Genomic DNA, 25,944 nt, shown 5'->3' with positions numbered 1-25,944 from the left:
TGCGCTGCTCTGGCTCACCAGAAGTGGCTTAGTCATGCTGGCCACATGACCCAGAAAAACTGTCTGCGGACAAACACCGACTCCCTCGGCCAGTAAAGCGAGATGAGCGCCGCAACTCCAGAGTCGTTCGCGACTGGACTTAACTGTCTGGGGTCTTTTACCTTTACCTTTTAAATGATTCCACTGGCTACTTACGTAGCTACATGCAGCTCTGTCAACGTGTATCATTGTTGCATGCATGGGTGTATGTGAGGAAGTGTGTTAACAAAAAATCAGCCCCTCCCTGACTCTTCCCACCTTGCCTGTTTCCTTTGGGTCTTTGCATGTACTGCACCTAACTGCTGTACTATGTAAGTTCAGATTTCTGGTTAGCTTCCTTAATCTAACAGCAAAGTCCTAACTATGTCTACTCAAAGTAAGTTCTGTTTAATTTAGTGAGGCTTATTCTCAAGTAACTAGAGTTTGGATTGTAGTCTTACTTTGTTTGACTTAACCTTGCTTGTAGCTCATTAACTTTCTATGACAAGGACTGCAATCTTATACACACTTACTTGGGGAAAAGTCCTATTAAACTTCAGTGGGACTTACTTACGAGTAAGCATGTCTCGGATTGAACCATTAGAAAGTAGATGATAGATATGATCAGTCCATGGAAAGATGGTAAGTGGTTATTAGACAATGAATGAGTAGCGTAATAATAAGATTGACTCATCTTCTTGATCGGATATGACATTTATATATGTATTCCTATCCTTTTCTGTCCTGTAAGGGGATCTTTTATTATTATTTTAAATGAGAAATGGAACCCTGAAGCTCTGTTTTTATTTTTGCTTCTACCAAGAGAAAGAAGAGGTGGGATCATGACGGGAGGAATTTTCAGTGAGTAATTTTTCCTTACTTTCAACTTATATGGCTGGCAGTATGTATTGCATTTCTTTCCAGTGAAGTGTTACATAATTGAAAAATGGTACAACGATCAATATACAATACACTGCTTGTTTCCCACAAGCCTTGTGAAAGTTTAACAATTGTTTTTAACATCTCAACTTAAGTTCTCTCCAGTTGTACTGTATGACAATTACACCAGTGGGCTGCTGCTGCTGCTTCTTTCCCCTCAAGCACCTCACTGATTTTTATCATATGCATCCTTAACAGACAGTAATTAATTGGAAAAGAATTTGTGTGTTTGTAAGATTTGACCTTGACGTTGTTTGTGTAGGCCTCCAAAGCAATTATTCCAGAAAACTAAGATGGAAAACAATGGCAGGAGAGAAGATGAAAAAATGCTTGACAATTGTAGCTTAGCGGTATTAGATGGCAGGCTACTTTTAATGAGGGAAGACATACAGTAATTATATCCTGACATACAATTATGAAAAATATCAGGTAACCAGTCCACTATGCAATATAAAATAAGAAAAGACATTTTCTGAAAATTTGCCTGATGCTCTGTCATCTGAGACTGTTCTTTATGAGTGCAGGGTGAAGGTCAAGGAGGTATCTCAACTCCATCAATCCTTTGGACAGTTACAAATGACCTTTCACTTTCCATAAGACATTCAATATTCTGAATTGGAGGGCTGCATTTTTCTGTGTTTAGAAAATGGCAAAATTGAAACCTTTCGTACTGCATAAGGTATCTTTATGTCTAAATCTTCTCAGTGGCTCACTCATTCCTGATGGGCATTAGAATGTAATATATCATTTACATGAAGGTAGTGATACCAAATTTCTTCGCCCAGAGGTGTGTTTTTTGCCCATCCTCTCTATTTGCTTCTGTGAATCCACACATGTCAAACGCCAGATGCTGTGCAACACACACACACACACACACACATTCATATTCATTAAAGTAGTTGTTATGCAGAAGGCTGCTTCCTTTTCCCCCTCCACAACCAAACACTTAAATTTGTAAAATCTCAGGTTTGTTAGCAGTGAAGTAGACCTAGCATAAGCTCCTCTCTGATGCCCAGCAACCGACTTACGTTTGTATAGTGAACTGCCATGAAAAACAGGTATATTAGAACACTTACATCATTTATATTAGAACATTTCAAGTCACAAGACCTCTTATACTAATAAATAAGTGAACAGAATGTGGCAGTGTTTATTGCTGCATCATTACCATCAATATTAATATTATCACCAAATATTATCCATATTCAAATATGACAATGCAGAACTAATTTGCAAAACTATTGTGGATATATTCACCATTGCCCAAGGATAGAGAAATACATTGGATTTCTTCCTTCTCATTTGGTTTAAGAAGGCCCTACATATTGCAATTTCTGAAAAGCTGACTCATTAGTTGTGTGTTCTGTGACACACCACCAAGGCAATGGATTATGCTGCAAAGTGGTGGTTTTCCCCCCTTCCTTTTTTGGCAATAACATTTTTTATTTTCCAACATAATAAAACTTTTAAGAACAATAACTGGGTATGTCTACTTATATAATACAATCTCCACAAAAGCATCACACCAAGTTTGTAGTGCCATTTCAAGAACCAAGCAGATTCTTAAGACATTAATGCTTAACATAGCCTCTTCGCAGACAACTTTGTGTAGTTGGTGGGAGAGAGTTAGTAGTGGGTGGTTTTGACATATATTAAGGAACAAAGTCATGGCTGGAAAGTTCCCACCAAATTTGTTTTTATTTGGTACTGATTACATACCAATATTTACTGCTACTAACTAGCCCTCTTTGTTCCTGTGAGAACAATAATCCTATTTTCTTGTCTGACAATTGTTTGAACCACTTCATGTTCCAATGTCATATTGAACCATGTATTATGGATCTATAACAACAAATTGCCACCTGATTCTTTATTTTGCTCCACTGTAAAATATTCTGATGATGTAATAAAGTTCGAAAATGCTAATTTACATGCTAATTTATAGGTATAGTTGCAAGTTTAGAAATAGTTACTATAATTTAAATAGAAATACATCTTCCCTAGTTGGGAAGACTGTGATCTGATGATCTGGGTGCTTGCTCAGATTGCTGTCCAGGTACTAACTGTAGACCCTTCCTCTTCTTTCTTAGAGTTCTTTATCTTTAAACTGGACTTGGAGCTGAGACCCATTTGGACAGAAAACTGCAGCTCTGATTCTTCATCCACTGATGAACCTCTTTCTGGGTCTTCTGCTCTTCTTCCTGATCACCTTCACCGACAACACTCTGAGCCGAGTGTGCTAACGACGTCGGCTGCAGCCTCCTTTTTAAGCCTGCACTTACACGGTCCACTCCTTTAGCTCTGCTCCTCAGTCTGCCACAGATTGGCCAATTCAAAAACAGTGCTTTGGTGAGAGCACTGAAGCTTCCGCGGCAATCCCCGGAGGTGGAGCAATGGCGGGGCCATGGGAGGATGGGGCCTCAAATGTTGCCCGCCGCTGGGACTCAGTGAGCAGCCAGTCTCCCTAAAGTAGGACATGTTGTCACCCTACTGGACCAGCATTTGTAGACAACAACTCTCACCACTTCTAACCATATATAACAATAGTTATATGTTTATATACCTGCAGCATATGTGTACTTACCTGCAAGAGGGGAGGGAATGCATTTGCTAGCATGTAGTGAATAATGGGACATTGAAATGCTAGATGGAAACAAATATGGGATTTATTTCCAGTGAACAAAATTTTCTGAGATAAACTGCAGAATTCCTATACAATGCCAACTCAGGCTGCAGTCCTAACCAGGTCTACTCAGAAGTAAATTTTAATGACCTCAGCAGGGCTTGCTTCTAGGTAAATGGGGTTAGATTTGAAGCCTAAATTTATTAACTGCACGAAGCTGTAATATGTCTGGTAGAACTGCACAGAAGTTAGACATGCCAGCTTAAGAAGCACTAATTAATTTTTCATTCTCTCAATGCCACTTTTACTATCTCACTTACTAAGCAAGGCCTTCAAATCAAAACTGGCATTTTAATGAAGTTACATGTGTTTCTGTGGGACCCATGCCAATAAGTAGAGTCAACAGGAGCATGGCCAAGATGGCTTACATACTGATCCCAGAACATTTATGTTGGCTATCCCTCCTTTCTCCCCACAGGGCAGTTGTTATTGCAATATGCTTATCATGTTGCAACTTGCTTCAGATGATAGATATTGCATTCATATAGAAATAATATATGCAACACACACACACAAAAAAATATTCACCGTTACAATTAGATATTTGTTCATTTATTATTATATTTATATCATTTATATTTATATTTATATTTATATTTATATTTATATTTATATGTCAGCATCCAGTGAATTTTAGCGACAGACACAGGACTGCCCCATTTTATCCTTACAACAATTCTGTGAAATTGTTAGGTTGAGTGTAGGGTTGCCAAAGTTGTTGAGCTTTCTTGGGAACATCACACACACAAAAATGAAGTTTTTGAGCTATTTTAAAGGGAAATCGCCCAGAATAACACTGCCAACATGGGTTGTCATAGGTCTGCATTTTCTTGGACATTTGAGCTATTTCTGCCAGAACACTGTTTCCGATGGCCTAATCCTAGCTGGCAACCCTAGCTGAGAATCACTTGTCTAGGGCTGAGTACACATTTAACTCACACTACTTTCCCTAAAGTATGCTGTAGTTTTTCCCTTACAGGGGTACAGTTCCCAGGCCCCTTCACAATCTATGGTTCCTAACATTCATTGAGGGAAGTTATGTGATTTAAATGTGCTTTACATGTGTGGTGTGTACGCAGCCTAAGACTACAAAATGCAAGGCTGGTAATCTGTGTGATAAGGAAAGCATTTTGCCTTCAAATGCTTATATACTTTGTTGCAATCTGAAGATGAAGACACTATAAGCTTCAAGTGTCCTGATTTTCCCAGGACATTCCTGGAATGACAGAAGCCATTTTGGCTTCTGTTTTGATCTCAGGATACCCCCTTTCCTCTTCCAGTACTTCCGCCGAGCTCAGGGAAGAGGATGAGCTGGTGCTTGCAGGAGGTGCTTGCAGAAGGCACTTGTGCTCGCAGTGAAACTCTCATGAAGCAGAACCCTCGTACGTGGGGGAGGTAGTTCCCCACTCGAACAGAGGCGGCGGATGCACGTGATGGTCCTGTGGGATGTGAAACACAAGAGCAGTCAAGTACAACATCCATAGAGTGGACATAAAAGGGGATGTCTGGACCAGCCAGTCGGAACTTCCTGTTTCTCCTAGGCTGGGACAGACTTCCTCTGCATGTGACTAGAGGTGGCCATGACCTCACCTGCCCAGGTAACAAAAGAGCAGGACTGGTCAACCATCTCTCTCTCTCTCTCTGACCACATTCGTCGAAGAAGCGACATCTGCTTAGCCTAAGGTGTTCTCTTGACTTCCAGCCAAGAGAGGACAAAGGACTTGTCTCCTTATGGGATAGTTTCCAGGCGTAATTTTTGTAACTTAAGTCTGCCTTCTGGGATCCATTTGTGAACAGAATGTGTGAGTAAACTTTTAATACTTTTATAGAAGACTGTGTTGTGTATATCTTTTTATGAGGGACTAAAGGGGAAATTACCAATGAAACTTATCCTAGAGGCTTTAGCAAGCCTGAGCAAACGCATCCGCTGTGCAAGTTTAAAAAGGGGAATGTTACTCTGCTAAATTGTAGAACTTGTTAACACAAGTTGGAAAGGATATAATCAAACAATATATCCTCTCCTGCATCCCTGAACATTCCCACAGCTCTTGCCAGCCCCTCTCTGCCACCGCCAAAGCCACTGCTGCTGTCATGGCAGCGTGAGGTGTGACATGGGTGGAGGAAGCGAGTGAGGAGGGAAGGGAGCAAGCAGCTGCCAGGTGGGGGCTGCATCAGGGGAGGCAGCCAGCTGATTTGTACAGCAGCATGAACCAAAAGCTGCGCATTCCAGTTTTTAGCTGAAGAATGTTGGAGGATGTGAGACACAGGCCACATTCACACCATACATTTATGATACTACAGCACTTTCAAACAGGTGTGGCTCCCCCAAAGGATTTCTAGGAACAGGATTTTGGTAAAAGTACTGAGAGTTTTTAGGAGGCTCCTCTTCCCCTCCCAGAGCTACTGTTTCCAGTGTGGTTTTTTTAACAATCAGTCCTGCTTCACAGGGAACTCTGGGAATTGTAGGTCTGGGAGGGGATACACATTGAAATCAATGGCCTTACTCTGTAAACAACTTAGTTGGATATCACCCATAATCTTTACTTCTTTTTATTTGCAAGGCTTTGATAATGGGGAGAAATCAAGGATATCTGTACGTTATGTGTAGGATGTCAATCATGGCGAAAATCATAAAAAGTCATAAAACAATGTTCTATTATCAGCAATGGGCCTTGTTTCCTAGTAAATCTCTATAGCAATGGCATGTTCCCATCCCAACTAATGTAACTGACCGTTGTACTTCTATCAAATTGTTTCTTTTAATCAAAATATGTGAAGTTGACTCTGTTTCAGATTTCTGCATATCATAACCCACCTAGGAGTTGATATGGAGATCTGGAAGGGCAGATTCAAGAGCTTAAGCAAAAACTTGCCTGTTTTTGATAGGTATTATATGAACCTTATTCTCATGATTGTGATATGGCATAGATTTATTGCTTTGTTTACTTATGATTTGGATGCTGCTGTACATAGGAATTCTGAACCACCTCAGCCTCCCCTTGTTGGACATTCAAGTAGATAGAGCTATAAACCCTTCAGCTTGTTGTATGGTTCCCACTTCATCAAGTGATGATAAGCAATGCTGCCCACTGTTCGGCTTCCTTTTGGAAAAGATGTTAGTGGGGACTTATGGTGTCTTTGTAAGGTTTTGGTATATATACAACTTGGGCAAAAATGAAAATAAATAGTTTAAGCACTACTAAGCATGGATGAATCTGCCAATTTTGATTTTTCTCGGTTCTTCATTTTTCCCCAGTCTTCAGTTTCCCACATTTTTGCACACATTTGTGATTTAAAAATGACAAACATTTGCATGAAAATTTATATGAATTCTTGTGTACATTCTAATATATGCATTTCCCCCATTTGCCTGGAATATGCATTTTTGTAAGCAATTTTCATAAAATTGATTGTGTGTGTGTGTGTGTGTGTGTGTGTGAGCATCACAAAGCATCTCTGTGCATGCTTTACATACAATTTCCGGTTGCATTGTTTGCTTGGAGAATGGCATCACAAAATTCAGAGAAATATGAATTTTTGAAGCATTTCTGTTGGCGTATTGGTAAAGTAAGTGTGAACTTAGGAGGTTTGCATTAAAATATGAAGCAAACAAATGCACCCCCCATTTCTAAGCATGCCTAAAACCAGAATAGCTACAGCTTCACATCAGATACTACCCAAAAGGTGCCTCTCCCACTCCCCCCACTCTCCCCATTCCCACTCTGCCCTTTTCTGATTTTCTCTGTCTCCATCTCAAACTGCAGTTTTCTTTTGTTCCCCTTCATAGCTTCACATACCTTAAGAGCCACACTTAACCGGCCGGGGGGGGGGGCAAGGGAGAAGATGAGTCACATTCCTCCAGTGGGTCTCAGATTCCAAGGATTCCAGAGTCGTCTCTATATCAAGAAACCATCTTTTATTAATCAACACCCACGAAAAGGTATTCACCGACCATTAAGGGACATCAGCCAGCCACTAACATTCTTTTGTATGACAGAGAATATGGCCAGAGTGGCTGGCACAGCATGGCCAGCTTTCACAACACTATGCTACCTTTTCTTTTTAGTCACACAGCAGGACTCCTGTGAATGAAAGTCATGATGTGGAAGGACTCTTCTGCCATCCCCGAACTGCTCTGTGAGCATCATCTTGTGCTCTTTGCCTACCTGTCTGTACTCTGTACACATCCTGAGACTTCAGTGGCCGAACACGTAAGACAATTTTTTCAAATTGCAACCCACTCCTGTAGGTATAGTGTACATGGGGACACTATGTGGCATCCACTCAGGTAAGAAAGAAGCATTTTAATCACTTCTTGCTTCTCTGGATTTCTGCTTAGGAAGGGATGTGCACCCAAAATTCTCCTCACCATGGGGGCAAAGGCTACTCAACCATGTGCTTACTCATGTTCTGAAGAAAGACTATCCATTCCTTTTTAAAGAAAATGCCATTTCCCTAAAAAGAAACATCCCCCTTTAAACTCAATATACTTTGTAAGAAGGACTTTCCTCAATTTCATTGCTAACTAAGCAACTGGAAGAGGAGAAGAGGACAGAGGGTGAAGAAAGAATTGTGAGTGGGGAGCAGCCCTTTTCCCATCCTTTGGACACCCTGGGAAACTCAACAAACCTGCTGTACCTGGAACTGGGTGTGGAGAGTGCAGCTGAATAGGACACAGCTGTGGGCAACCTGAGGAAGTACCACCCACCTTGGACCTGCTCATAAAAAGCAAGTCTAGAGTTAGAGCCTAGAGTGATATCTTCTCTTACCAGGATCTCTTATCATTGTGAAACTTTTGTGGGTGAGCTAAAAGTTTGATTCGCCCCAGAGTGAGAACCCAGAGGCTGAGAGGGTGTGTCAGAAGGAAATGAACAAATATTGATTTATATAGATTGGTAACTTTATATTAATGCAACTGATGTAATTAAATTCCATGGGAGGAGGCGGGGCTAGAGGTGGAAGGGACTTCCTTATGGTCGAAAGTCTTTCAATTAGTGCATCCTGGGAAAGCAGGATCTGCTTGAGGTAGGTTGTTAGGAGTTGTTCATCCTTTGAGGAGAAATCCTTTTCTAGCTTATTTGGTGAGGGTGGGGTTTTGTACAGCCTGCCAGATTGTTTAATATTGCCAGCCTCTGGGTAGAGCGGCTTACCATTTCCAGCGCTGTTGGATTCTGCATTATATTAATGTAACATTTGAATATGTAAATCTGTAACCATTTGTTTAAGTTGCCTGTTATCACTTCAGTTTTTTGTACACTGTTTAGAGATACTGTAAATATTTTAAGTGGTATAGAAATGAAATAATCAGTCAGCCGACTAATCCTGTTTGAGTTTATATTATTCACTTGGGGCCTAATGTTTTAAATACACAATATAACTTAAAATTTTTAGTTACTTTGTAACCTGGAACCCTTTTAATTTAACACACTCTGTTGAAAATATATAACTTTAAAACTGATCACAGGACGGCCTGGTCCTTATCAGCCAAAACAACCTATAGCCTTTATATATATATAGTTCTGATTGTTACGGAATCATGTCAACTATGTAACCATTTAAAGTACTTTTTGAAAAAATCTTGGATGGAGAGTTCCACTTTACCTGTCTACCACACTCAAATCTGATTTCATTATGCAAAATCTCCAATAAAAACTAAGACCAGGGTCTACCAAGGGTTTCTCTACCTGTGGTGCCCAGTCACCTAATTTGACATCTTGCTGAATAGTAGTAGTAGCAGTAGTAGTAATAATATATTACTTATACCCCGCCCATCTGGCTGGGCCTCCCCAGCCACTCTGGGTAGCTTCCAACAGGATATTAAAAACACAATAAAATATCAAACATTAAAAACTTTCTTAAACATGGCTGTCTTCAGATGACTTCTAATAGATAGCTGTTTATTTCCTTGACATCTGGTGGGAGGGCACTGCTACCAAGAAGGCCCTCTGCCTTGTTCCCTGAAACCATCAGAGGTGGATCTCAGTGTCCGGGCTGAACAGTGAAGGTGGAGATGCTTCTTGAGGTATACTGGGCCGAGGCCATTTAGGGCTTTACAGGTGAGCACCAACACTTTGAATTGTGCTCAGAAATGTATTGGGCGCCAATGTAGGTCTTTCAGGACCAGTGTTATGTGGTCTCAGTGGCCACTCCCAGTCACCAGTCTAGCTGCCGCATTCTGGATTAATTGTAGTTTCTGGGTCACCTTCAAAGGTAGCCCCATGTAGAGCACATTGCAGTAGTCCAAGTGGGAGATAACTAGACCATACACCACTCTGGCGAGATAGTCGGAATGAAACTGTATACCTTTGAGTCCTCTTTACAACATGAGACAAGCATATCTGTGCCAAAGCACATCTCCCTAACAGTTATCAAATTGCTGCCAGCCCTGCTCTGTTTCCATTTCTTCATTTGAATGGGAAGATTTGACTCATGATATCTTAATGCTTCTTTGAAAAATGATCCCAGCTCCCTACAACTGGATTGAATTGTATTCCAGTTCTAAAATATGAATGACCAGGACTTCTTTAGGCTTCATTGCTTGCACTCATCCGTTCTATGTGCAGCACTAAATTGGAGACCCACATGTTCTGGGCGTTGTGACCTCTTTCAATATCTAACCCAGTACGCCTATCCTTCTCATCAATGCCGCTTTGAGCTCTCAAGATCATCGGTCTTGCTCTTCAGGTACATGCACTTCCTTTCAGATGTTTTCATCCTAGGAGCAGTGCATCGCATTCTGTCCAGAGATCATAAGATTTCTCTGTGGTTTAGACCCCTAATCCCTCATGGTCTTTTTCAACATGGAAGGATAATACTGAAAAGGAAAAAAGACAACAAAATTGAATGTAATGACAGCCAATCAGTCGCAAACCACACTCTCTCTACTTACAATCAGAGCCAGCTGTAGTGCAATTAAACTCAGCAGGTGTTCACATGAATTCCTTTTACACCCTTCCCCCTCTTCATTCATATATATATATAGAGAGAGGGAGGGAGAGAGATTCAGATATCTAACAACAGAAGCCCATTTAAAATGGCAGCAGAAAAGAACAGAGTGCTTTTTACGAGAATTCAAAATCTAATGTTTATTATTATTATTATTATTATTATTATTATTATTATTAATTTAATTTTATAGCTGGTCTTCACCTTGAGGTGCCAGGTTGGGTTCCAACAATGAAAACTTAAGAACAGTTTAAAAACAACTTACAATCACAAAACAAGGTAGGTCCTAAAAATATATGTTTCGGGTGTCAAAAGCAAAAAGGTGTTTCTTCAGATTGTTTAACTAGAACACTGTACATAAGAAGTTAAGAAGAATGTGCTGGATCAGACCAATGGCCCATCTAGTCCAGCATCCTGTTTTCATAGTGGCTAACTAGTTGCCTGTGGGAAACTCAGAAGCAGGAGGAGGAAGAAGAAGAGGAGTTTGGATTTGATATCCCGCTTTATCACTACCCAAAGGAGTCTCAAAGCTGCTAACATTCTCCTTTCTCTTCCTCAGTGGGTGGGGCTGAGAGACTTCAGAGAAGTGTGAGTAGCCCAAGGTAACCCAGCAGCTGCATGTGGAGGAGCGGAGACACGAACCCAGTTCACCAGATTACGAGTCCACCGCTCTTAACCACTACACCACACTGACCCAAATACAAGAGCACTCTCCCTTCCTGTGGCTTCGAGTAACTGGTGTTCAGAAGTATTAATGCCTCCAACCATTATTCTTACTTCATGAACAATATTTTAAACATTTCAAGAAACAGAAGAATAAAAAATCTTTGTAAATGATTTAATTTTTAAAAGGGTCTAAACAAAAACAGGACTTTCACTCACAAAATTCTACTAGTCATGGCTACTAATCATGATGGCTGTATACGAACTCTGGATTATTTCAGCGGATAACCACAGCATGAGAGGGCTATTTCTCATGTGCTGCTTGTGAGCTTCCCATAATCATCTGGCTGACCACTATGGAAACATGATAAGTGCTGCATCATATTTTATGTTGGAGTGATGTTGCGGATCTGAACATGAGCCTTCAACAAGGCATTCAGCAGAAGTGTGGATTCTGCGGAATATTGGACTATATATTTGTAGAAAGCCTAATTACTCTGCAGTGTTGACTTGGGTGGGATCTGAAGGAGGTGGCAGTAGTCTAATGAGTAATATGTTTTATTTTCATAATATCTGGAAAATGGTATTCCATAATACGATGGATTGCAGACTGGATTGGCCATTGGTGTGATCCAGCAGAGATTTATGTAGTTGAAATACTACAATGTCCTTTAAAAAACAAAGGAAACAAAAATGTTGCTGGTCCCACATGTGCCAGTGTAATTTGTATAGATAAATCGATCTATACTATCTCTCTGTGTTTTTGCTCCCTTTATAGATATTATAATTCACATAGTCCCAGAAGAAATTGGCTAGCAGCTGACTCAGAAGGCTACTAATACTCAAACTTTTTTTTTTTGTATACTGTTCAGTTTTATATATGTTATATAGGGTTGTTTGTTTTCATTTAGCTTTTCAAAAAGTTTTATTTGGATGCATTTTATTTATTTATTAAATTTATACCCCACTCTTCCTACCGAAGGAGCTCATGCTGGTAAACACATCTATGATGAAACAATACTATATAAAATAAAGCAAACCCCTATTTAAAACATTTATTAAAAACATCAAAAGCACCTGTATAGTTTTTTTAAAACAACAACAACAATGTAACACAATAAAACACTAAAAGAAATGTTAAAATCTCTGGGGTGCAAGCCTAGGCAGTATGTATGGAGGGCTGCCCAGACTACAAGGCCTTGCTGATGTGGTCCAAAGTTTGGAACCAGTTTCACCAGAGGAGTTGCCAGAAGAAGGCCATACAGGACACCATCCAACTGCCTTAGGGACTCCAGGATGGATTTGTGCAGGGTTTACTCCATAGCCTTTTCTCATACAGTGGTACCTCAGGTTACATACGCTTCAGGTTACATACGCTTCAGGTTAAAGGCTCCACTAACCCAGAAATAGTGCTTCAGGTTAAGAACTTTGCTTCAGGATGAGAACAGAAATCAGGCTCCGGCGGCACGGCGGCAGCAGGAGGCCCCATTAGCTAAAGTGGTGCTTCAGGTTAAGTACAGTTTCAGGTTAAGAACGGACCTCCGGAACGAATTAAGTACTTAACCTGAGGTACAACTGTAGCCACAAAGCAGCAGAGGTTCAGGGTCTGAGTTTTTCTTCTTCTACATGGGCTACCTTCCCAGGCTGACAAGTCCCATGTGCCCCTCATTTTCCTCTACAGCGTGTAACTGCTTTCTTGACCATTAGATCCACTGTTGGTCTTGTCTGCTCAGTGGGCCACAGCCTGTCTTCACATGCAGGGATAGATATAACCAAACCACGTGTTTTCACATTCCCGCTGCAACAGACAAGTTTTTGGGAGATACCTAAAACAGCATAGTAAAGCCTTTGCATTTTCAAATGAATGTATATTCATTCACCCTTCCCCCTATTCTATATAAACTGCTTAGAGATTCCTTTTTTAATATTAAGTGATATATAAAGTTGTATGTATAAATAAATGTTAAGGTTGAGCCTTGCTGAAAACAAAGCCACTCATCCTATTTGGCCTTTAGCTCATTCTGCAGCAGCCATTAAGATATAATGTGTCCTACACCACTGAGCGATAGGGAGGAAGGGATATCAAGCATCATTTGAATAGTGGGCAGTGACTGGTAAGCAATTTTGAGGTAATGGAAATGGGGAGAGTAGCAGTGATAATGCTACAAGGGATCCATGGCTTTCATGCATAAGAGGACATGAAAATGAACTGCTTATTGGAGTTTGTAACTATGTAAGTCAAGCTCTAAGTGTTAGTAAACATCCAGGAGGCTTTCAACATTTCATTCATGAGGACAAGAGAGCTGGGTGAACTCGCTTGTGACAGAGGCAGAGTGGTGCTGGATTTGGAGCTTCTTCTTCTTTGGTGATCACTCATAGCTGAGTAAGATTGTCTTTCATGAACACGGTTTAACAATGAGTCCGTAAGCGACTGTGGAGGCCAATTCTGTATCCACATGTCCTTCCACAGTGGGGATATAGGTTTCTGAGTGGGAGTTGATCATGGTGAGGGTTTGCCAAGCATGCCTTCCTCTCAGCATCATTCTCCCTTTTGTCCTGAGTTCAAGCGTCGTCAAAGCCCATGACACCTTTGGTAAAGGATGTTCTCCAACTGGAGTGCTCACAGACCAGTGTTTCCCAGTTGTCAGTGTTTATACTACATTTTTAAAGATTTGCCTTGAGACTGTCTTCAAACCTCTTTTGCTGACCACCAGCATTACGCTTTTCATTTTAAAGTTTGGAATAGAGTAGCTGCTTTGGAAGACGATTACCAGGCATCTGTACAACATGGAGCATGACTATATTGAGGCAGCATGGTCAGTTCATTGTCTTGCCTGAGTGTTGGTCATGCTCCTATTATGTTCCGTAAGGAACATCGACATAAAGGCATGGGGTTTTTTGGATAGAGAACGGTTTAAAAGTTAGACAATGTAGACCATGTCAACCAACCTGATGCCTTCTTTACATGTTGCTGAACTAAAGCTCTCATCATCCTTGACCATTGACCATGCTGGTTGGGACTGATGGGACTTGTAGTCCCACACAGTCAGTGCCGGGGGCACCCAGGTTGGGGAAACATCCAAGTTGTGGAAGGCTGACGTATATAGCTTTGTTGCAAAGAGGTTTGAGTAGGAGAAAGATTAAAGTTTGGGAGAAATTATCTACAGGTAAATTGAGTTCAGATTAATCATATGTGTTAATCAGTGTACTGGAATAATCTGTGGCTACAGAGTTTCATTAGAACCTGAAAATGTGCTACCTGTATTTTAGCATGTGATGCGTATTAAAGTTTAACTTGAAAATTCAGGTAACTATGGTAATTATACTTAACTAGAAAATGTATACTTAACTAGAGAAAGTCTGCAGAGTGAGGTAGGTGCATGAGCAGTGGGCATTAAGAAAAGAAAAGAAAGAAATAGGGGGGAAGCATTGAGCAGAAAGATTGATGAAATCATGCTGAGAAAGTGAACCAGCAACTAGAGCATGAACAGAAGATTCATATAAAACAGGTATTATATACTTCAGTGGGGCGTCAAAGAGATTATTGTAATACTTTCTGCTCTGTTTACTTATCATAGCAAAAGATAGGGTGTCTATTTTTAAATCTGAAAGATCTCACCAAAATGCGAATGGGAGCCAAGGTCTTTTTTGAATTTAGGGGTTTTGTTTTGTTTTTTGTTTTTAAGCAAACTTTATTTTTCTCTTTTAAGCAAATCTTAAATACTAATGAGCAAAACTTTCCTTTTAACAAATAAAAAATTCCATGCTACAGTTTAAACCATTGTTCAATGCAAAAGCACTAGCCATCTTCTTATGGTGGTCTGGCCTCTAAACCAGAGGTGAAAAACCTGAGATCTTCCAGATGGTACAGGATTGCAACTTTCATCATCCCAACCCTTGGCCATGCTGCTGGGACTGAAGGGATTTGGAGTCCAACAACATTTGATTTGGAGTCTAACAAAATCTGACCAGAAGTGGGAAACCTGTGGTCATCAGATGTTACTGGAGTACAACTCCCATCATTCCTAACCCTTGAGTATATTGTTCCATACTTGTGTGGCAACTTTAAACTGTGACTTCTAATTCTAGGTTGCAGGTAAACTATGGTTTGCTGCAAATCAGGATGATAGAGGAGATATGTGAACATCCAAAGGAATGAGGAGGTAGCAGTATGTGAGGCCATGAGTAAGCAAATAATGATTTGGCATTTTATGTGACTGTCACATTTAGATGGGAATTATTTATTGTAACTGCAATGAAACTTTGTACTCAGGCATTGTTTGCCAGAACTTTAAGTGTTCCACAAACCACACATTTGTTTCTGGATATTTATGTGCAGAAGAAAATTGGAAATGGGCATTGGAAGGGATGGGAAAGGAGAAACACCAACTTGAAGGATTGACAGAACTGTGTCACCTTTATGTGTTTTAACCATAATTTATCCCAGGTTTATGTTAATCTGTGATCTTAGAAAACTGTCAAAATACATATAAAATGTGTATTATTTTTCAAAATATGTATTTAAATCTGTATTTAAATATTTAAATGGCCAAGGACTGTTTAGTCTGAAATAAAATAGCTAAGTTATGATCCATACATTAGTCCTGAGTGATGTTGATCGGGTCATTTCATATAGAAATTCACAAATAATGACTTCCTCAAGCATCCCTATGTAACTAGAGCGGATACTCAGTGCTTTGATTGCTGTGCCAACTACACAGACTTTGCCAGGCCAATTCGACTAGTCATCACCATCATGTACATAGATACGGTTGCGTATGTCCTTCATGGGCACCTACTGTCATCTGAAATTGACCACAAAATTGTTCTGGTAGGATTAGGAACTGGACTCCTACACCAGTACTTAGTGTATTGGAGCTGGTTGTGCTCCTATTGGATGCTGTGATGCCTTGTTGCATTACAAAAGCGATGGAGACTTCTTTCTATAATCTGCCTTAGCATATGCTTGGTGGTTCCCACCCCCCACCAACTAATAAATTCTAACTCCCTGTTGGATGTGTTTTGTATTTGATCCCTTGGAAGCAGCAGTTTCCAACTGCTTCAGAGACAACTACTCCTCAGTAACCACAATCACAGCATACATGTACAATTCACTACCAGATGCCTCCCCTGTGCATTTCTTGTCAGCCCCCAGATAACAATGCATATTGGATGGATTTACTAAGCTTAGCATCCCCTTGGAGCACACTCTTCCTATTGTGCTTGGCAACTTTCCATCCAGTCCTCTGCCATGCTTTTGGCTCCCTTGCAAAGCTTGTTATCACCTTGGAATACTCTACATGCAAGTAGCAACTGGTTATCATGCTCCTTACCATGCTTTTCTGAGGATCACTTGGTGTGTATGCCTGCATATCTAATCTCTCATTTGTGTTGGCACTGTTCAGTTTCTGTGTTTAGTAGACAATTTCACTGTCACCTGCATATTCACCATCCACATCGTGGAAAGACTGACAGATTGCTTTAAGACAACAGAGTTGTTTACAGAACTCTTGCGTACATGCAGATGCTAGCTCTACATGTCTGCAGCATAAATGCACCTGAGTAACTATTTGGAATAATCTCAACAGATTGCAAGGCTTATGTTGTATGCATATTTGTCTCTCTGAGAAGCGGGGAACTGGAGCTGGCTGGCGGGCCAAGTACTCCTCTCCCCCTCCCTGCATGGGCCACTTTGACAGTCAGGGCTACCCAGCTGAAAATCACCTGACACCATTATGACATCATATAACAAAGGGGCTTGTGTGCGCTGCTCACCAATAAGCAAGCAAGAGCACACTTTAAGCTCCAGACTGTCACTTTACAGCCCTGTCTTTACCTATGCCATAATTGATGTCACACATGATATCAGGTGCAGTTTAGAGAAAACAGCCTAGTGGGCCAAATAAGGATCCCTGCTCAGAAAAGGTTCTGGGCAAACAAAATGTTCAAGGGGATGGAGCAACTCCCTTAGGAGAAAATGTGGTATTCTTTGAGACATTTTACTTTAGAGATAAGGCAAGCAAGAGGTGGCACAACAGACATTTATAAAATTCAATATGACATAGAGAAAGTGGATGAAGAAATGTTTTTTGCCCTTTCTGCTGACAGTAGAACTTGTGGACATCTAACAAAGCCAAATGTTGGGAAATCTGGGACCAACACAAGGAAGTATTTCTTCACACAGCACATAGTTAAACTATGAAATTCACTCCCACAAGCGCCAATGATGACCACCAGCCAACTGTGCCATTGAAGGTATGGTTGTGATAACCATTTGCTGAGCTAGGACTTAAATACAGGGACTCAGCTACACTGGCAAAGAAAAAGCTTTATATGCGTTGCTTATGCCTTCTTACACTGACATCAGCTGGCGCTGTGGAGTTCCACTTTTGCCAACCCAATTTCTCATACAACAGCTTAAAACACGTTTAACTGAAACGCTTCTTTAATGTGTCCAGCCCAGGACAGCATTCCATTAGGCGTGCTGCCCTAAGTGGTGTGTTTATACCAGAAGGCAGGGTATAAACAAAACAGGGAAGAGGAAAAGAAAAATGGAGGCCCTCTGCTTTGGTAAGTATAACCAGATTAGTTATGGACCTGCACACAGCATACCTTCAAATCAGCACATTTGCTGTCTGGGCTACACAACACTCGCATAAGAATGCTGCAGACATTATACAATAAAAAAATTGATGGGACAGGTTCACATTAAATGTTGCATGTGGCAATTCAACCTTCACCACCCTGGTGCTCTCCAGATGTTTTGAACTACACATCCCATGACCCCCTTGGGCTCATGGTAGTTGTCAGTCAAAACATATGGAGAGGACCAAATTGGCGAAGGCAGTGCTAATCAATATGGCTGGGTGCAAATGTGCAAACAATTTATGCACTTTAAATAGGAATAGTGGCACCAAGTAACCTGTGTGCTCAGTCTCCTGTCCAGGTTGCTAGCTGTGGATGGGCGAAGTCAAGGTCTCAGCTTTTATGGTTTATCTTTAAACTGAATTGAAATCAACCAGGCCTTCAAACTAAGGACTCCTTCAAAAGAGAGGATTGTCCTGTGACAGCACTTTGAAAAAAGGATAGATGCACAGCCATCCTCCTGCTTTGTGGAGCACCACTGTGATAATTTGCAAAGTAGGATGGGTTTTGTACGGCTCCCTTGCCACCCTGTTGCAACTCCACCCCAGTTAAATAGGGTTCCAGGAGGCTTGAAGCAAGGAGCGTATCTGGCAGCAGGGATCAGATGCTTTACTCTCTGTGCCACTGAGACAGCTATCAGTCTCTCTGCTTTGGGCTCAGCTTTTCAGGCTAGAGAATGCATTACTGAGAGCAGCCATATAGATTCACCTTCCTCCCGTCCCTCTCTCCTTTCCCTCCCTCTGCTGGACTGTTGCTTTTTTCTTTTTCTTTGCAACCTGACCATCTGCCTGACCCGACTACATCTGCCTCTGGTCCTTCTAATCTTCATTTGATGCTCTGGAGCTAGACGTCTGCGAGGTCTATGTACTTGCCTCTGGCCCTTGCAGCTGACTGCTTGAAGGCTTGACCCTGCAGGGCCCTGACATGTATGAACTATGGCAATGACTTATCACCTTTTGAATGGAGTCCTTAGAGGGGCTGCGATAAGGAATCAGAGGAAGCTCCAGTGTTTGGCTTGAGAGCTTGATGGCGAAATGTGTAAGGTGACTGGATCGTAGTCTGAGAGTCAAGGTGCGAATCCAGTGCATGTCCCCTTTGCTTCACCACTTCATTATCCCTTAGGGATTCCTGCAGCATTGGTAGAAGAAATTCAGCTGTACAGGGTGGGACTTTCAGGAATCAGCATGAGTCCTGTGCAAAGCACATCACGCCAGCTCCCAGGTGAGCATGAAGTGCTAACATAAAACATCCTGCTGATACCTGAATCAGACACGTCCCTTTGATCCCAATTGGAGTTTACTATAAAGGTGGGGCTGTGTTTACTATTAAAGGGGACTCTTCACAGAACTGTAGTGGCAGTGTTCCCTTTAAAGATCCACAGTGACTAAAAGACGACTCTGTCGGTAGATTGAACATCTTATCCTTTTATGGACCATCACTGTAAACCCTTTAAATATGGTTTAGAATTCCCACAGCTAATTACTTAGGTGCTTATGTGATAGATTTCATCATTAGAACAAGCACCAAATGACCAGTTTCTGCTAATACAATAGCAAAATTTACATAGTAGTAAATTGTTTAATTGGCATTTTTACCCCCAAAGAATGCTTATTAGCTCCACAGGAGACTTTTCTTGCTTGGAGTATTCTCCCTTACATTGCAGTTCTGCTAATTAAGCTGTATTAATGTGGCTATTTTCCTGTAGATTGAACAATACAATGAAATTGTCAGAAAGCAGGGCTAGGATGTTGCAATTTGGGAGCAACTCAGAGTCCTTGAAGAAAGCATAAAATAAAGAGGGCGGTTGGGAATCAGGTATGGCTTCAGCCACTTGGATTTTAAAACAGAACTGTCCACCCAAAGAACTATCCAGAAAACTGAGAACGGCGACATATTGAGGTAGTAGTGTTGTGTCTCTAGAGGCAAGGGACAAATCTGGAAGAGTTAATTAGTTGTGAAACAACGAGGCTGATCCTCAACTAACTACACATTAAAAACAGGCACTCTTATAACAGCTTTATGATTAGTAATGAGCATTAATTACATCTGTATACATTAGAAGCAAACAAACAAGACATGCAAGCACCGCATATTTTAAACCAGGGCTATTTAATTTCCTCTATGCACTTAGGACTGTCTGAAGAACACTTGAAAGCACACTGGAAGTTTTCATGCAAAGATGGCCTAAAATGTTAGTGTTATTGCTATTACTTGTACGCAAATAACGAACTCGTTCTTCAAGTGCCGGTCCTTAATGTAGCCGAAATAGCATCATCCACATGCAAGAGGGAGGTATCAACATGCTTAGGAGAGACACTAAGGTTAGAAACCTTGCTGGGAGAGGAAGTTAAATCTGCCCAATGAGGACTGACCATGCTCTTTTGTTGGAAATAGAATAATTTAACTGTTCTCGCAGTAGCCAACCAGATGTGTATGGAAACCGCAAAGTAGGACCTCAGCATGATAACACTCTCCCCACTTGTGATTCTCAGTGGAGAATCCTTAGAAAGCATCCTGTTGCAAAGGCAGATCTAGGGGAGCGTTACTGGTTCGGTCACGCCGGGTGTGGAGCTTCTGGGGTGCTTCAGCAGGCGTTGCAACTATTATGTCCACAGAAGGCGGGGGGAGGGGGGCAGATTCTGGCATCACACAGGGTGCCACTGAAATCTGAGACTCCAAGGTCCACAATTGCCAGTTGGGTCACTTAAGGCCAGGCTGGCTGTTGGCTTCATACGTAGCACAGTGCTACATTGACTTTTAAGTATCTCCTGCGCTGCTGTTTATACAATGTGGGCTGCTCATGTATAAGAGCAGCACAGGAACATATGAACCAAAGTAGGCGCTCAGAATCATGATGCTTTTTGTCTGCAAAAAAAAAGAGGGGGAAAAGAGAGGAAGGAATTATTTAAGAGATTTTACCTAGAGAAATAGTTAAGTATTCAGGAGCATGCTAGTCGATGGGAGGGTTTCGTCCTGAAAGGTGGCACGTAAATCTTTGAAACAAATAAATCATATATATTATAGCAAAAATGAGCATCCCTGTTTGTGATACAAAGTAGATTATGGAGAAAGTATGAAAGGGCCAGCCAAAAATAAAATAAAATCCTGATATAAAAGGCACCTTACAGAGTGCCCTTAAGAGAATTTAACATCTTTGGAAAGGGACTTGATTTTCACATTGATCTTTTTATTTACAGTGTCTTGAAGTCTTCCCCATACGCTTGTCTTTGGCTTGTTAACAAACCTTGTCAGAGGGCAGAAAATCCATTAATCTTTGCACACCAAGTAGGAACCCCCCCCTTCTTTCCGTAGTCTGGCTTGCTTTTCCCTCTGAAAGAGCAATGGTGTTATTACTGTTTATCACCAAGTCAACTTTTCGGCATAGGAAAACCTGGAAAAACAAAGCAAATAAGAGGTTCTGTCTTTTTGTTGTAATGTGTACATGTGTGTATGTGTGTGTGCGCACACACACACACACACACAAATCCCTTGTAAATAAGCACATGGAAATTGTTAGCCTGCAAACATTTTTTCTACCCTGATCAAAGGCTAGTAGCCTGTCTCTGCATGCTGGCCTGAGGAGTGAAAGGTTAGGTAAAGCAGGTGGACTGGTGCAGGAGGGATGGAGCAATCTGCTTGGTAGAGGTTTGCTGAGTTTTCGGAGAGGGTTCTGTCCCAGCTGTACCTTAAGATGCCAGGAATTCCACCTGGAGGCTTCTGCATGCAAAGCAGACACTGTACTACTGAGCTATGGTCCCTTTTCATGAAGGATTTTCCCTTCCACACAAACACACATATGATTAAAAAAAATTTGAGTCTTGAACTTATACTCTGAATGTAATAGTCTTATGAGGGTCTTAATGTGTATTGTCTAACTTCGTAATGTGGCAAGCCAGTTCATTGAGCTGAATGGGGTGCCCTGGACTTCTGCATTGAAGGTACCACTGGGTAGTTTTGAGAGACTACAGTACAGCCAAGATGAGGTATGGTGGAAGTGGCTTGGCAGAAGGGATTGGAATTGAAGCATGCCTGCTTCTTGAAGTCAGTAATCATCATAGCTTATAGCTACCCCATGAGGTAGGTTAGACTGAAGGACAATGCCTTACCATTTCTAGGATGTTGAAGGTATCCACTGTCCTTTGAGTAGGACATAATGCACAAGTTCTCCTTATTTGTTGAGAATCCAGAAGTAAGAAAAGAGGCTATTCAAGTCAACTTGTGCAAGAGGCTATTTCTGAATCCACCGAACGACCCCAAAACTTGAGCACTTCAACAAAAACAAAAGCGTTTTAATGGTTAATATATAGAGGTTTAAAAATGCATGTTTATAAAAAGGAATCAAAATGTGAAAACTATTCTCTTCTCTATTCTAGGATTCGTTGGTTTGATCAGACCAAGCATTCATTCAGAAATGTTGATAGAGTATTTTCTGGATTGGTGTTTTTTTTCTCTGATTTAGTTACTTAGTTATGAATTGCTTCCCACAAAACATATTAAAGCAATGAGGAAAACAAATTAATTTGATCATTATTTTGTGCATCTGATTAAAAGAAGTGCAAACATGTTGGGTTTTGTTTTTTTTAAATGTCTCTGAGTGTCTGATGACTTAAGGTAGTGGAATAATTCAAAAGGACTTCAGAACACTGGAATGTTGACTTGCTTCCCTAGCTTTAATTATTGGAATGCACTGAAGAGATAGTTTTAACAAAGGCAGCAGCTAATCCACTTGCCCGCCATCATTAGCTGGTGTCATAATCTTATCCTTTCTATGATACCCTTTGTAGAAGCATTTGCATTCATTATTATCATGTAAAGCAAAAAGCACGACCAGGCCTGCCCCCAATGAAGAAGAAAGTAATATAAAATTTTTCATTGGATGCTTACCATTCCAGATTGTGTATTGCTATGGCCATCAGCCAATAACCTCCTTACCTACCCATGTGGGAGCATAATGCACACACAATGTGCACATAAGTAAGATCATAAAACATTTACATCGCAAAACTAGGTGTCTCTTGCTTCATCCTCCATGACCCTCATCTCCAAATGTGGTGTCACCTGGTAGTTGTAAGCTATTAGGTAGCTGAGCTGGTAGCCAGACCTGATGAAGATGATGTCTGAATACAGAAAGGAACCAAAATGAACTGCAATTAACAAAAGTAGACAGTAGTAGCCAAGTGAGGAGAAGCTTCTTGATGAAAATACTGTACGTTCAACCCTGATCTCAATTGGATGCAGAAGAAAATTCTTTCCTAGCATTTTTTTTTTTTTTGTATATATGGCTATCCAGGTTTACTAAGCATACAAAAATTAAAATTCCTTGAGAAGGCACAAGGAAGGATCAAACACAAATTAACTATCCACACAGTAACTCAGTGAATACAGGTTGAGAGCAACCCATATCGCAAGGGATTTATTTATTTTTTGGCTCACTTTCAAGCAGTTGTCACATTCCAATTTGGAGTAGCAACGTTGGCAAAGGGGTTCTTTAATTCTAGCTCTTGGTGCCGTTTCCTTCAACCCTGAAGCTCCTATTAGATATAGTCACACTCTGGGTTTGAAAGAAGACTCCAGATATGTGTGTGTGTTTGCGGATTTAGATTTGGGGGAAAGGGTTAAACTAACCACTCCACTAAAATGGAGCCCTCCCCCATGACTGCTTTAAAGTTGAAATATCACAGAACTTGAGCATCACATCTGAATTGACCTAGTGCTTTCTTTTCCAAGACAGATGGATTTTCCAGTGCCCTTTCCCAGGTCACTTCCTGATGACCTGTTCATTGAGGATTTATCCAAATTTGTGTGGGGGGAGGTAAGATGATGTTGGCTATTTATTAAGCATTCATTCGTATCTGATGCAAGTGTTATTCTGCACTTTCCGGTGCCTTTTCCTATCACTTTCCTTTTCGTAAAAAGCCTGATCTTTCAGGGAAGTGGGTTTGTTGATCATTAAGTCAACTCTAATTGGGCAACCTGAACTTCCCAGTATGCAATTGACTCCCCTGTCCCAAAAAACTCAGCGGAAGTGTCCCCTGCCCAGTATGCAAAGCCTATATATTTTTGGAATCAAAGTTGCAAGGAAGCAACTTTTTATGTGTGGAAAATTATGCCTCATGATAGGTAATGCTCGCTTGTTCAACTTAATGAGATTCATTGCCAGTCATGTTTCTTATTTGACAGTTGACAAAATGGGGTATAACCCACTACAGTTTCTGTACCTATAGATGCAGGGGGGGGAGAGAGAGAGAGAGAGAGAGAGAGAGAGAGAGAGAGAGAGAAGTTGCTTGGGAGGAAAATAAATAAACTAAGTATACTGCTTCTCAAGAAGAAGAGGAACTGGAATCTATAGGAACAAAACCCCGAAACTGCTAATATGCCTCCCAACCAAAGGAAACCTGTTCTTGAGATAGGACATCTAGGAAATCCCTTTGCAGCTGTTGCATCTGAATGTAATAGCTTGCTAGCAGGAACACAAAATGGTACTTGCTCAGCTAGAACAGCAGATAACACAGCTTGAAAGGGACCTTGCAGATGCTTGGAAACTTTGTAGTCAGAAAGATCAGGTACGCTCTTGCGATGATAAAAATGAGCAAAACAGGTATCTCTTTTAAAAATCACATTGCAAAAGGGAGTGTGAGAAGCTGTGATGTGCAGCACTATATATGTGTGTTGGGGAGGGGGGAGAGGTGAATTTCGAAAGGAGGAAAAAACCCACCCTGTTTTATCACAAATTTTGTAAGTACACATTTCTTTGGTGTTGGTCTTGAAACTTAAGATATGTTTGCATTTGTGATAACAATTCTATCCCTTCCAAATAGCATGTTGATATGAAATAAAATGAATACAGCTGTATAAATGTCTGTAGAGATTTTAGAAACTGCATTTCCCATTTTCGCTGTGAATATGCTCAATATCAGAGACGGAGCTGGAGGCATTTTCCCTTCTATAAAAATGCACAGAGGCCTGGAGTTGTGTTTTTTTTAATGCTATAGTCATGCGAAAGCTATCTGTATAACATACATGGGAGAGGGGAAGATAGGTGCATTACTTTGGATGGAGATCTGCATTATGGGGAGCGGGGATATCTCAGTGTTGAGGTTTCTGGAATATGCTGCAGAAAGATTTCATTATGTTAAGCAGGTGGGGGAATTTTGGGGCCCCTGCTATACATTTGTGTTTTGTTAAACTGAAGTGGCTATTCTAACAATGATTACAAAACTACAGTGACAAAGCTTATATGTTTGTAGATTGTGTGCAGAAATCTACCTCTATTTTATAGAAAAGCACAAGGTAAAGGAATATAATTTTGCCATTCCCTATATAAGAATGAAAATGTTTTTTAAAATCCAGGAGAAAATAAGTATTCCCCTTCTTAAAATAACATTTAGCTATTTTTTATTATTTTAAAAAATCACTGATGATGAGAAATTAAATGAAAGCATGACAGGATATTATGTACTGCCTAAAGTTTTACACACCTGAAAAAATAAGTTAATACAAATAATTATTGTCATGTTAACATCACAGCCAAACATATCTGCAGGTTTTAAGCTGTCTAAAGCAATTTTACTTTCTCAATGAAGAATGTTTAACATTTGAACCAAAAACAGTACAGCACGAATAATTAAAGGCTTAAGTTAAATACATAGACAGTCATTTAAATTTAGATCTGCAATAACATTTACTATTATTCTCCAAGGCTTTGACTGTGCTTGACAGAAACAAAGTACTCTGGGATTAATTTCAAGAAGTGGTGCCAACTGTGTGCAATTTGCTGTAATTAAGACATGAAAGAGTACTAAATATTCAGATTAAAAGAAGCATGATGGAGCATGATAGAGAATCAAGGTGTGGCACTATGCCAACGAAGCACAGATGCTTGTGGATTCCCAGTTCCGGGCAATACAAAAGTTAAACTTATTGGCTGAACTTCTGCATCATTCAGAACTGTTTATTCATTTGCACTTGGATATTCACAAGTAAATGGGAGATACACAAGTTGAAAATATATTTTAAAAATTGCAATTAAATTAAAGTTGAGGATTTTTTAA

The 25,944-nt window shown here is 40.6% G+C and overlaps 1 long non-coding RNA gene across 3 annotated transcripts in view; it reads left to right on the top strand.

The window, feature by feature from the left end:
• Positions 1-23,591: 23,591 nt before the first annotated feature.
• Positions 23,592-25,944, top strand: part of LOC310682540 — a 21,561-nt gene continuing 19,208 nt past the window's right edge. Inside the window, exon 1 of one of the 3 annotated variants that reach the window (XR_014513964.1) lies at positions 23,592-23,705. This is a non-coding gene — a long non-coding RNA (uncharacterized lncRNA). The other 2 variants (XR_014513965.1, XR_014513966.1) reach the window with 2 other exon arrangements.

Source organism: Podarcis tiliguerta (genome assembly GCF_965153285.1).
Source record: "Podarcis tiliguerta genome assembly, chromosome: 7".
In the NCBI taxonomy this organism is placed as follows: Eukaryota; Metazoa; Chordata; class Lepidosauria; order Squamata; family Lacertidae; genus Podarcis; species Podarcis tiliguerta.
Note: the sequence above shows the minus strand (reverse complement) of the source record. Positions and strands in the feature narration are given on the sequence as shown.